Source organism: Papio anubis, chromosome 15, assembly GCF_008728515.1.
Source record: "Papio anubis isolate 15944 chromosome 15, Panubis1.0, whole genome shotgun sequence".
NCBI lineage: Eukaryota > Metazoa > Chordata > Mammalia > Primates > Cercopithecidae > Papio > Papio anubis.
The window spans coordinates 19411312-19422872 of record NC_044990.1 but is presented as its reverse complement, the minus strand read 5'-3'; the positions used below and the strand labels follow the sequence as shown (position 1 = coordinate 19422872).

Genomic DNA, 11561 nt, shown 5'->3' with positions numbered 1-11561 from the left:
GTGTATGTGTACATACCGCATTTTGTTTTATTTTCCTTTTTTTTTTTTTTTTTAAAGACAGAGTCTCACTCGCTCTGTTGGCCAGGCTGGAGTGCAGTGGTGCGATCTCGGCTCCCGGCAGTCTCTGCCTCCCAGGTTCAAGCAATTCTCTGCCTCAGCCTCCTGAGTACCCAAAGTGCTGGGATTGCAGGGGTAAGCCACCACACCCAGCCCACATTTTCTTTATTTATTGGTCTGTTGATGGACATTAAGTTGATTCTATATTTTTGCTATTGTGAATAGTGCTGTGGTAAACATGGAAGTACAGGTATCCCTTCGATATACTAGTTTTCTTTCCTTTGGATAAACACCCAGTAGTGACATTGCTGGAATGTATGGTAGTTCTATTTTCATTTTCCTGAGAAATCTCCATACTGTTTTCCACAGTGACTGTACTAATTTACATTCCCACCCAGCAGTGCATAAGAGTTCCCTTTTCTCTGCATCCTTACCCACATCCATTATTATTTTGTCTTTTTAATCATAGCCATTCTCACTGTGTGAAGATGATACCTTATTGTGCATTTCCCTTATGATTAATGACATTGAGCATGTTTTCATATACCTGTATGTCTTCTTTGGAGAAATATCTATTTATGTCCTTTGCCCACTATTTATGTATTTATTTATTGGAGTCAGGGTTTTGCTCTGTTGCCCAGGCTGGAGTGCAGTGGTGCAATCATGAGTCATTGCAGCTTCCACTTCCTGGGCTCAGATGATTCTCCTGCCTCAACTCCAGAGTAGTTGAGACCACAGGCATGTGCCACTATGCCCAGCTAAGTTTTTATTTATTTATGTATGTGTGTGTGTGTGTGTGTTTTTGAGACAGGGGATGGGAGTGTAGTGGTACAATCACTGCTCATTGTAGCCTCAACCTCCTCGGCTCAAGTGATCCTCCCACCTCATTTTTTGATTTTTTGTAGAGATGAGGTCTCACTATGTTGCCCAGGCTGGTCTTGAACTCTTGGGCTCAAGCGATCATACCATCTTGGCCTCCCCAAGTGCTGAGATTACAGGCATGAACCACCAGTCCCAGCCTAATTTTCTTTTTTTTTTTTTTTGGTAGAGATGGAGTTTCGCTCTGTTGCCCAGGCTGGTCTCAAATTCCTGGGCTCAAGCGGTCCACCTGCATCAGCCTCCCAAAGAGTCATCATGCCTGACCCTTTGCCCACTTTTAAATGGAATTATTATTTTTTACTGTTGAGGTGTTTGAGTTCCTTGTATATTCTGGATGTTAATTCCTTGTTGGATGAATAGTTTGCAAGTATTTTCTCCCATTCAACAGGTTGTCTCTTCACTGTGTTGTTTCCTCTGATGTGCAGAAGCTTTTTAGTTTAATATAGTTCAGTTTGTCTACTTTTGTTTTTGTTGCCTGTGCTTTTGAAGTCTTAGCCATAAAATCTTTTCCTAGACCAGTGTCCTTAAGTACTTCCCCTGTTTTTTTCTAGTAGTTTTATGATTTCAGGCCTTGTGTTTAAGTCTTTAATCCATCTTGAGTTGATTTTTGTATATAGTGAAAGGTAGGAGGTTAGTCATGTTATTTTGCATATGGACATCCAATTTTCCCAGCACCATTTATTGAAGAAGATATCCTTTCCCCAATGAATGTCCTTGACACCTTTGTTGAAAATCAATTGGCTGTAAATGTATGGATCTATTTCTGAGTTTTCTATTCTGTTTCATGTTATACCTGTTTTTATACCAATACCATGCTATTTTGATCACTAGAGCATTGTAATATATGTTGAAGCCAGATAGTATAATGTCTCCAGCTTTCTTTTTACTTAGGATTGCTTTGGCTATTTGAGCTATTTTTTTTTTGGTTCCATATGAATTTTAGGATTATTTTTTCTACTTCTGTGAAAAATGACGTTGATATTTTGATAGAGATTTTATTGAATCTGTAGATTGCTTTGGGTTGTATGGTCATTTTAACAGCATTAATTTTTTCTGATCCATGAGCATGGATTGTCTTTCCATTTCTTTAAGTCTTTTTCAATTTCTTTCATCAGTGTTCTGTAGTTTTCCTTGTAGAGGTTTTCACCTACTTGGTTAAATTTATTTCCTACGTATTTTATTTTCTTTCAGCTCTTATAAGTGGGATTTCCTTCTTGATTTCTTTCTCAGCTAGTTTATTATTGGTGTATAGAAATGCGACTGATTTTTGTATGTTGATTTTGCATACTACAACTTTTTTCTTTTTTCTTTTCTTTTTTTTTTTTTTTTTTTTTTTTTTTGTCTTTTTTTTTTCCCTTTGGTCGGGGTTGGGTGGGCTGGTTTTGTTCTTTGCCATTGCAACCTCCGCCTCCTGGGTTCAAGTGCTTCTCCTGTCTCAGCCTCCTGAGTAGCTGGGACTACAAACACATGCTACCATGCCTGGCTAATTTTTATGTTTTTAGTTAAGACGGGGTTTCACTGTATTGGTCAGGCTGGTCTTGAACTCCTGACCTTAGGTGATCTTCCTGCCTAGGACTCCCAAAGTGCTGGGATTACAGGCGTGAACCACCACACCCGGCTGTATCCTACAACTTTACTGAACTTATTTATCAGATCTAGGAGTTTTTTGTGGAGTCTTTAGGTTTTTCTAGATACAAGATCATGTCATCTGCAAAGAGGGACAGTTCTACTTCCTCTCTTCCAATTTGGATGTCTTTTACTTGTTTCTATTGCCTGATTGCTCTGGCTAAGACTTCCAGTACTGTGTTGAATATGAGTGGTGAAAATAGACATCCTTGCCTTGTTCCAGTTCCTAGAGGAAAAGCTGAATGCTATGCTAGTATGATGTTAACTGTGGGTTTGTCATATGTAGCCTTTATTATGTTGAGGTATTAATATGCTCCTTCAATACCTAGTTTGTTGAGAGTTTTTATCATGAAGAGACTTTGAATTTTATCAAATGCTTTTTCTAGATCTCTTGAAATGATGATATGGTTTTTGTCCTTCATTCGGTTGATGTGATGTGTCCTCTTTGTGGATTTGTGTATGTTGAACTACCTTTGCATTTCTGGGACAAATCCCACTTGATCCTGCTATCATATCTTTTTGATATGCTTTTGGATTCAATTGGTTAGTATTTTGTTGAGGATTTTAAAAATTATTATTACACTTTAAGTTCTAGGGTACATGTGCACAACGTGCAGGTTTGTTACATATGTATACATGTGCCATGTTGGAGTGCTGCACCCATTAACTCATCATTTACATTAGGTATATCTCCTAATGCTATCCCTCCCCCCCGGCCCCGCCCCACAATAGGCCCTGGTGTGTGATGTTCCCCTTCCTGTGTCCAAGTGATCTCATTGTTCTATTCCCACCTATGAGTGAGAACATGTGGTGTTTGGTTTTTTGTTCTTGAGATAGTTTGCTGAGAATGATGGTTTCCAGCTGCATCCATGTCCCTACAGAGGACACAAACTCATCCCTTTTTTATGGCTGCATAGTATTCCATGGTGTGGAAACGTGTGCCACGTTTTCCTAATCCAGTCTGTCACTGGTGGACATTTGGGTTGATTCCAAGTCTTTGCTATTGTGAATAGTACTGCAATAAACATACATGTGCATGTGTCCTTATAGCAGCATGGTTTATAATCCTTTGGGTATATACCCAGTAATGGGATGCCTGGGTCAAATGGTATTTCTAGTTCTAGATCCTTGAGGAATCGCCACACTGTTTTCCACAATGGTTGAACTAGTTTACAGTCCCACCAACAGTGTAAAAGTGTTCCTATTTCTCCACATCCTCTCCAGCACCTGTCGTTTCCTGATTTTTTTAATGATTGCCATTCTAACTGGTGTGAGATGGTATCTCATTGTGGTTTTGATTTGCATTTCTCTGATGGCGAGTGATGATGAGCATTTTTTCATGTGTCTGTTGGCTGTATGAATGTCTTCTTTTGAGAAGTGTCTGTTCATATCCTTTGCCCACTTTTTGATGGGGTTGTTTGTTTTTTTCTTGTAAATTTGTTTAAGTTCTTTGTAGGTTCTGGATATTAGCCCTTTGTCAGATGAGCAGATTGCAAAAATTTTCTCCCATTCTGTAGGTTGCCTGTTGACTCTGATGGTAGTTTCTTTTGCTGTGCAGAAGCTCTTTAGTTTAATTAGATCCCATTTGTCAATTTTGGCTTTTGTAGCTGTTGCTTTTGGTGTTTTAGACATGAAGTTCTTGCCCATGCCTAAGTCCTGAATGGTATTACCTAGGTTTTCTTCTAGGGTTTTTATGGTTTTAAGTCTAATATTTAAGTCTCTAATCCATCTTGAATTAATTTTCGTATTAGGAGTAAGGAAAGGATCCAGTTTCAGCTTTCTACTTATGGCTAGCCAACTTACCCAGCACCATTTATTAAATAGGGAATCCTTTCCCCATTTCTTGTTTTTGTCAGGTTTGTCAAAGATCAGATGGTTGTAGATGTGTGGTATGATTTCTGAGGGCTCTGTTCTGTTCCGTTGGTCTATATCTTTGTTTTGGTACCAGTACCATGCTGTTTTGGTTACTGTAGCCTTGTAGTATAGTTTGAAGTCAGGTAGTGTGATGCCTCCAGCTTTGTTCTTTTGGCTTAGGATTGTCTTGGCAATGCGGGCTCTTTTTTGGTTCCATATGAACTTTAAAGCAGTTTTTTCCAATTCTGTGAAGAAAGTCATTGGTAGCTTAATGGAGACGGCATTGAATCTATAAATTACCTTGGGCAGTATGGCCATTTTCACAATATTGATTCTTCCTATCCATGAGCATGGTATGTTCTTTCATTTGTTTGTGTCCTCTTTTATTTCACTGGGCAGTGGTTTGTAGTTCTCCTTGAAGAGGTCCTTTACATCCCTTGTAAGTTGGATTCCTAGGTATTTTATTCTCTTTGAAGCTATTGTGAATGGGAGTTCACTCATGATTTGGCTCTCTGTTTCTCTGTTACTGGTGTATAAGAATGCTTGTGATTTTTGCACATTGATTTTGTATCCTGAGACTTTGCTGAAGTTGCTTATCAGCTTAAGGAGATTTTGGGCTGAGACGATGGGGTTTTCTAAATATACAATCATGTCATCTGCGAACAGGGACAATTTGACTTCCTCTTTTCCTAATTGAATACCCTTTATTTCTTTCTCCTGCCTGATTGCCCTGGTCAGAACTTCCAACACTGTGTTGAATAGGAGTGGTGAGAGAGGGCATCCCTGTCTTGTGCCAGTTTTCAAAGGGAATGCTTCCAGTTTTTGCCCATTCAGTGCGATATTGGCTGTGGGTTTGTCATAAATAACTTTTGTTATTTTAAGATAAGGTCCATCAATACCTAGTTTATAGTTTTTAGCATGAAGGGCTGTTGAATTTTGTCGAAGGCATTTCCTGCATCTATTGAGATAATCATGTGGTTTTTGTCTTTGATTCTGTTTATATGATGGATTGTGTTTATTGATTTGTGTATGTTGAACCAGCCTTGCATCCCAGGGATGAAGCCCACTTGATCATGGTGGATAAGCTTTTTGATGTGCTGCTGGATTCGGTTTGCCAGTATTTTATTGAGGATTTTCTCATCGATGTTCATCCGGGATATTGGTCTAAAATTCTCTTTTTTGTGTGTGTGTGTCTCTGCCAGGCTTTGGTATCAGTATGATGCTGGCCTCATAAAATGAGTTGGGGAGGATTCCCTCTTTTTTTGTTGATTGGAATAATTTCAGAAAGAATGGTACCAGCTCCTCTTTGTACCTCTTGAGAATTCGGCTGTGAATCCGTCTGGTCCTGAACTTTTTTTGGTTGGTAAGCTATTAATTATTGCCTCAATTTCAGTGCCTGTTATCAGTCTATTCAGGAATTCGACATCTTCCTGTTTAGTCTTGGAGGGTGTATGTGTCCAGGAATTTATCCATTTCTTCTAGATCTTCTAGTTTATTTGCATAGAGGTGTTTATAGTATTTTCTGATGGTAATTTGTATTTCTGTGGGAGAGGTGGTGATAACCCCTTGATAATCATTTTTTATTGCGTCTATTTGATTCTTCTCTCTTTTCTTCTTTATTAGTCTTGCTAGTGGTCTATCAATTTTGTTGATCTTTTCAAAAAACCAGCTCCTGGATTCATTGATTTTTTTGAAGGGTTTTTTGTGTCTCTATCTCCTTCAGTTTTGCTCTGATCTTAGTTATTTCTTCCCTTCTGCTAGCTTTTGAATGTGTTTGCTCTTGCTTCTCTAGTTCTTTTAATTGTGATGTTAGGGTATCAATTTTATATCTTTCCTGCTTTCTCTTGTGGGCATTTAGTCCTATAAATTTCCCTCTACATGCTGCTTTAAATATGTCCCAGAGATTCTGGTATGTTGTGTCTTTGTTCTCATTGGTTTCAAAGACCATTGGTATTTCTGCCTTCATTTCGTTATTTACCCAGTAGTCATTCAGGAGCAGGTTGTTCAGTTTCCATGTAGTTGTGCAGTTTTGAGTGAGTTTCTTAACCCTGCATTCTAATTTGATTGCACTGTGGTCTGAGAGACAGTTCGTTGTGATTTCTGTTCTTTTACGTTTGCTGAGGAGTACTTTACTTGCAACTATGTGGTCAATTTTGGAATAAACGCGATGTTGTGCTGAGAATAATGTATATTCTGTTGATATGGGGTGGAGAGTTCTGTAGATGTCTATTAAGTCTGCTTGGTCCAGAGCTGAGTTCAAGTCCTGGATATCCTTGTTAACCTTCTGTCTCACTGATGTGTCTAATATTGACAGTGGGATGTTAAATTTTCCTATTATTATTGTGTGGGAGTCTAAGTCTCTTTGTAGATCTCTAAGGACTTGCTTTATTAATCTGGGTGCTCCTATGTTGAGTGCATATATATTTAGGATAGTTAGCTTTTCTTGTTGAATTGATCCCTTTACCATTATGTAATGCCCTTCTTTGTCTCTTTTGATCTTTGTTAGTTTAAAGTCTGTTTTACCAGAGACTAGGATTGCAACCCCTGCTTTTTTTTTGTTTTCCATTTGCTTGGTAGATCTTCCTTCACCCCTTTATTTTGAGCCTATGTGTGTCTCTGCATGTGAGATGGGTCTCCTGAATACAGCACACTGATGGGTCTTGACTCTTTATCCAGTTTGTCAATCTGTGTCTTTTAACTGGGGCATTTAACCCATTTACATTTAAGGTTAATATTGTTATGTGTGAATTTTATCCTGTCATTATGACGTTAGCTGATTATTTTGCCCATTAGTTGATGCAGTTTCTTCCTAGTATTGATGGTCTTTACAGTTTGGCATGTTTTTGTAGTGGCTGGTACCAGTTGTTCCTTTCTGTGTTTAGTGCTTCCTCCAGGAGCTCTTGTAAGGCAGGCCTGGTGGTGACAAAATCTGTCAGCATTTGCTTATCTGTAAAGGATTTTATCTGTCCTTCACTTATGAAGCTTAGTTTGGCTGGATGTGAAATTCTGGGTTGAAAATTCTTTTCTTTAAGAATGTTGAATATTGGCCCCCACTCTCTTCTGGCTAATAGAGTTTCCGCCAAGCAATCTGCTGCTAGTCTGATGGGCTTCCCTTTGTGGGTAACCTGACCTTTCTCTCTGGCTGCCCTTAACATTTTTTCCTTCATTTCAACCTTGGTGAATCTGACAATTATGTTTCTTGGGGTTGCTCTTCTCGAGGAGTATCTTTGTGGTGTTCTCTGTATTTCCTGAATTTGAATGTTGGCCTGCCTTGCTAGTTGGGGAAGTTCTCCTGGATAATATCCTGAAGTGTTTTCTTACTTGGTTCCATTCTCCCTTTCACTTTCAGGTACACCAATCAAACTTAGATTTTGTCTTTTCACATAGTCCCATATTTCTTGGAGGCTTTGTTCATTTCTTTTTACTCTTTTTTTCTCTAAACTTCTCTTCATTCATTTGATCTTCAATCACTGATACCCTTTCTTCCACTTGATCGAATTGGCTGCTGACGCTTGTGCATGCGTCACATAGTTCTCGCGCCATGGTTTTCAGCTCCATCAGGTCATTTAAGGTCTTCTCTACACTGTTTATTCTAGTTAGCCATTCATCTAATCTTTTTTTAAGGTTTTTAGCTTCCTTGCGATGGGTGTGAACATCTTCCTTTACTTTGGAGAACTTTGTTATTACCAACGTTCTGAAGCCTACTTCTGTCAATTCATCAAAGTCATTTTCCGTCCAGCTTTGTTCCGTTGCTGGTGAGGAGCTGCAATCCTTTGGAGGAGAAGGAGTGCTCTGGTTTTTAGAATTTTCAGCTTTTCTGCTCTGGATTCTCCTCATCTTTGTGGTTTTAGCTACCTTTGGTCTTTGATGATGGTGACCTACAGATGGGGTTTTGGTGTGGATGCCCTTTTTGTTGATATTGATGCTATTCCTTTCTGTTTGTTAGTTTTCCTCCTAACAGTCAGGTCCCTCAGCTGCAGGTCTGTTGGAGTTTGCTGGAGGTCCACTCCAGACCCTGTTTGCCTGGGTATCACCAGTGGAGGCTGCAGAACAGCAAATATTGCAGAACAGTAAATATTGCTGCCTCATCCTTCCTCTGGAAGCTTCATCTCGGAGGGGCACCCAGCTGTATGAGGTGTCAGTTCGCCCCTACTGGGAGTTGTCTCCAAATTAGGCTACACAGGGGTCAGGGACCCACTTGAGGAGGCAGTCTGTTCATTCTCAGAGCTCAAACACTATTCTGGGAGAACCACTGCTGTCTTCAGAGGTGTCAGATAGGGACATTTAAGTCTGCAGAAGCTTCTGCTGCCTTTTGTTCAGCTATGCCCTTCCCCCAGAGGTCAAGTCTACAGAGGCAGGTGGTCCTCCTTGAGCTGCGGTGGGTTCCACCCAGTTCGAGTTTCCCACTTGCTTTGTTTACCTACTCAATCCTTAGCAATGGTGGACGCCCCTCCCTCAGCCAGGCATACCGCCTCACAGTTCAATCTCAGACTGCTGCGCTAGCAGTGAGCAAGTCTCCATGGGCATGGGACCTGCTGAGCTAGACGCGGGATATAATCTTCTGGTGTGCCGTTTGCTAAAACCACTGGAAAAGTGCAAGCAGTATTTAGGTGGCAGTGTCCCGATTTTCCCAGTACAGTCTGTCACGGCTTCCCTTGGCTAGGAAAGGGAAATCCCCCGACCCCTTGTGCTTTCCAGGTGAGGTGATGTCCAACCCTGTTTTGGCTCACCCTCTGTGGGCTGCACTCACTGTCTGACAAGTCCTAGTGAGATGAACCAGGTACCTCAGTTGGAAATGCAGAATTCACCTGTCTGCTGTATCAGTCACGCTGGGAGCTGCAGAGTGGAGCTGTTCCTATTTGGCCATCTTAGAACCAACTTCCTCAAAGAATTTTTTTATTTCTGCCTTAATTTTATTGTTTACCCAAAAGTCATTCAGGAGCAAGTTGTTTAATTTCCATGTAATTGTGTTGTTTTTAGAGATCTTCTTGGTATTGGTTTCTATTTTTATTCAACTGTGGTCCAAAAGAATGATCGGTATGATTTCAATTTTTTTTTAAATTTATTGAGTCCTGCTTCATGGTGGAACATGTGGTTGATCTTGAAATACGTTTGGTATGCAAATGAGAAGAATGTATATTCTGTGGTTGATGGGTGGAGTGTTCTTTAGGTTTCTATTAGGTACAATTGGTCAAGTATTGAATTTAAGTCCAAAGTTAATTTCTTTTTTAGTTTTCTGCCTTAATGATCTGTGTAATGTTATCAGTAGGTGTTGAAGTTTCCTAACTATTGTTGTGTGGCTAAGTGTTTTCACAGGTCTAGAAGTGTCTGTTTTATTAACCTGGGTGAGCCAATGTTGGGTGCATATATATTTAGGAGAGTTAAGGCTTCTTGTTGAATTGAATTCCTTATCATTATGTAATGCCCTTTTTTGTCCTTTTTTACTATTGTTGGCTTAAAGCCTGTTTTATCGGTTTTAGGAATAGTGACCCCTGCTCTTTTTTGTGTTTTGTTTGTGTGATAGATCTTTCTTCAACCCTTTACTTTGAATGTAATGGTGTTGTTACATGTGAAATGGGTCTCTTGAAGACAGCAGACAGATGGGTTTTGTTTTTTATTTTTTTTTGTTTTTGTAATCCAACTTGCCACTCTGTGACTTTTAAGTGGTGTCTTTAAACCATTTGCCATTCAAGGCTAATATTGACCTGTGAGCTTTTCACCCTATCGTGAAATTGTTAGCTGGTATTTTGTACTTTCTATTGTGTGGTTGTTTTATAGGGTCTGTGTGCTATGTACTTAAGTATGTTATATAGCAGGTATCATTCCTTCATTTCCATGTTTAGAACTCCCTTAGGCATCTCTTGTAAGAGTGGTCTAGTGGTAATGAATTCTCTTGGCACTTGCTTCTCTGGAAAACTGTTTTTGTTTTTTTTTCTCCTTCACTCCTGAAGCTAGTTTGGAAGGATATGAATCTTTTGATTATAATTTATTTTCTTTAAGAATTCTGAAAATAGACCCCCCAATCTCTCCTGGCTTGTAAGGTTTCTGCTGAGAAGTCTGCTCTTATCCTGATGGGGCTCCCTTTGTATGTGAAGTGGCCTTTTTCTCTAGTGCCTTTTAGGATTTTTTCTTTAATGGTGACCTTGGACAGTCTGGTATATGCCTTGGTAATGTTCATTTTTTTATAGTATCTTGCAGGTGCTCTCTGGCTTTATTGTGCCTAGATGTCTACCTTTCTAGCAAGAGTCAATAAATTTTCTTGAATTATTCCATCAAATATGTTTTCCAGGTTGTTTTCTTTTTCTCCTTTTCTCTACGGAATGCCAGTAATTTGTAGGTTTGATCACTTTACATAATGTCATATCTCTGAAAGCCTTTCTTCACTTTTAAAAAATCTTTTTCTTTATTTTTGTCTGACTGCATTAGTTCAATAGATCAGTTTTCAAGCTCTGAAATTATGTTTTCTACTTGGTCCAGTCTATTGATAAAAGCTTTCAATTGTATTTTGAAATTCCTTAAGTGAGTTTTTTTAATTCCAGAAGTTCTGATTAATTTCTTATTAAGATGTTTATCTCTTCCTTCATTTCCTGGGTTGATTTAGAAGTTTCTTTTTGTTGATTTAAACCTTGAATCTCATTGCGCTTTCTTGCAACCCATGCTTTGAATTCTTTGTCATTTCTGAGTTTTCATTTTGGTAGAAAGCATTGCCAGAGAGCTAGTGTGATCCTTTGGTGGTGTCACTACATTCAGATTTCTCATGGTGCCAGAATTCTTGCACTCGTCCTTCTCATCTGGAGATGCTAGCACTTCTAGTTTTTGTAATTATTTTTCTTTGAGTATAATTTTTTTCTTTCCTTTCCTATGATGATATTATTATTATATTTCTTCTTCTTCTTCTTCTTCTTCTTCTTCTTCTTCTTCTTCTTCTTCTTCTTCTTCTTCCTCCTCCTCTTCTTCCTCCTCCTCCTCTTCCTCCTCCTCCTCCTCTTCCTCTTCCTCCTCCTCCTGCTCCTTCTTCTCCTTCTTTCTTCTTCTTTCCCTTTCCCTCCTCCCTAGGGGGTGTGACTATAGAGCATGCTAGATGGCATGTTTTGGCTTTGCTTCTGTAGCCCTATGCACGAAGTTTTATATTGGGTGTGTGGTTT

The 11561-nt window shown here is 39.3% G+C and overlaps 1 long non-coding RNA gene across 5 annotated transcripts in view; it reads left to right on the top strand.

Moving 5' to 3' along the window:
* The window catches only part of LOC101019497, a 68019-nt gene that overhangs the window by 39476 nt on the left and 16982 nt on the right, over positions 1–11561 (top strand). The gene's annotated exons all lie outside the window — the stretch shown is intronic.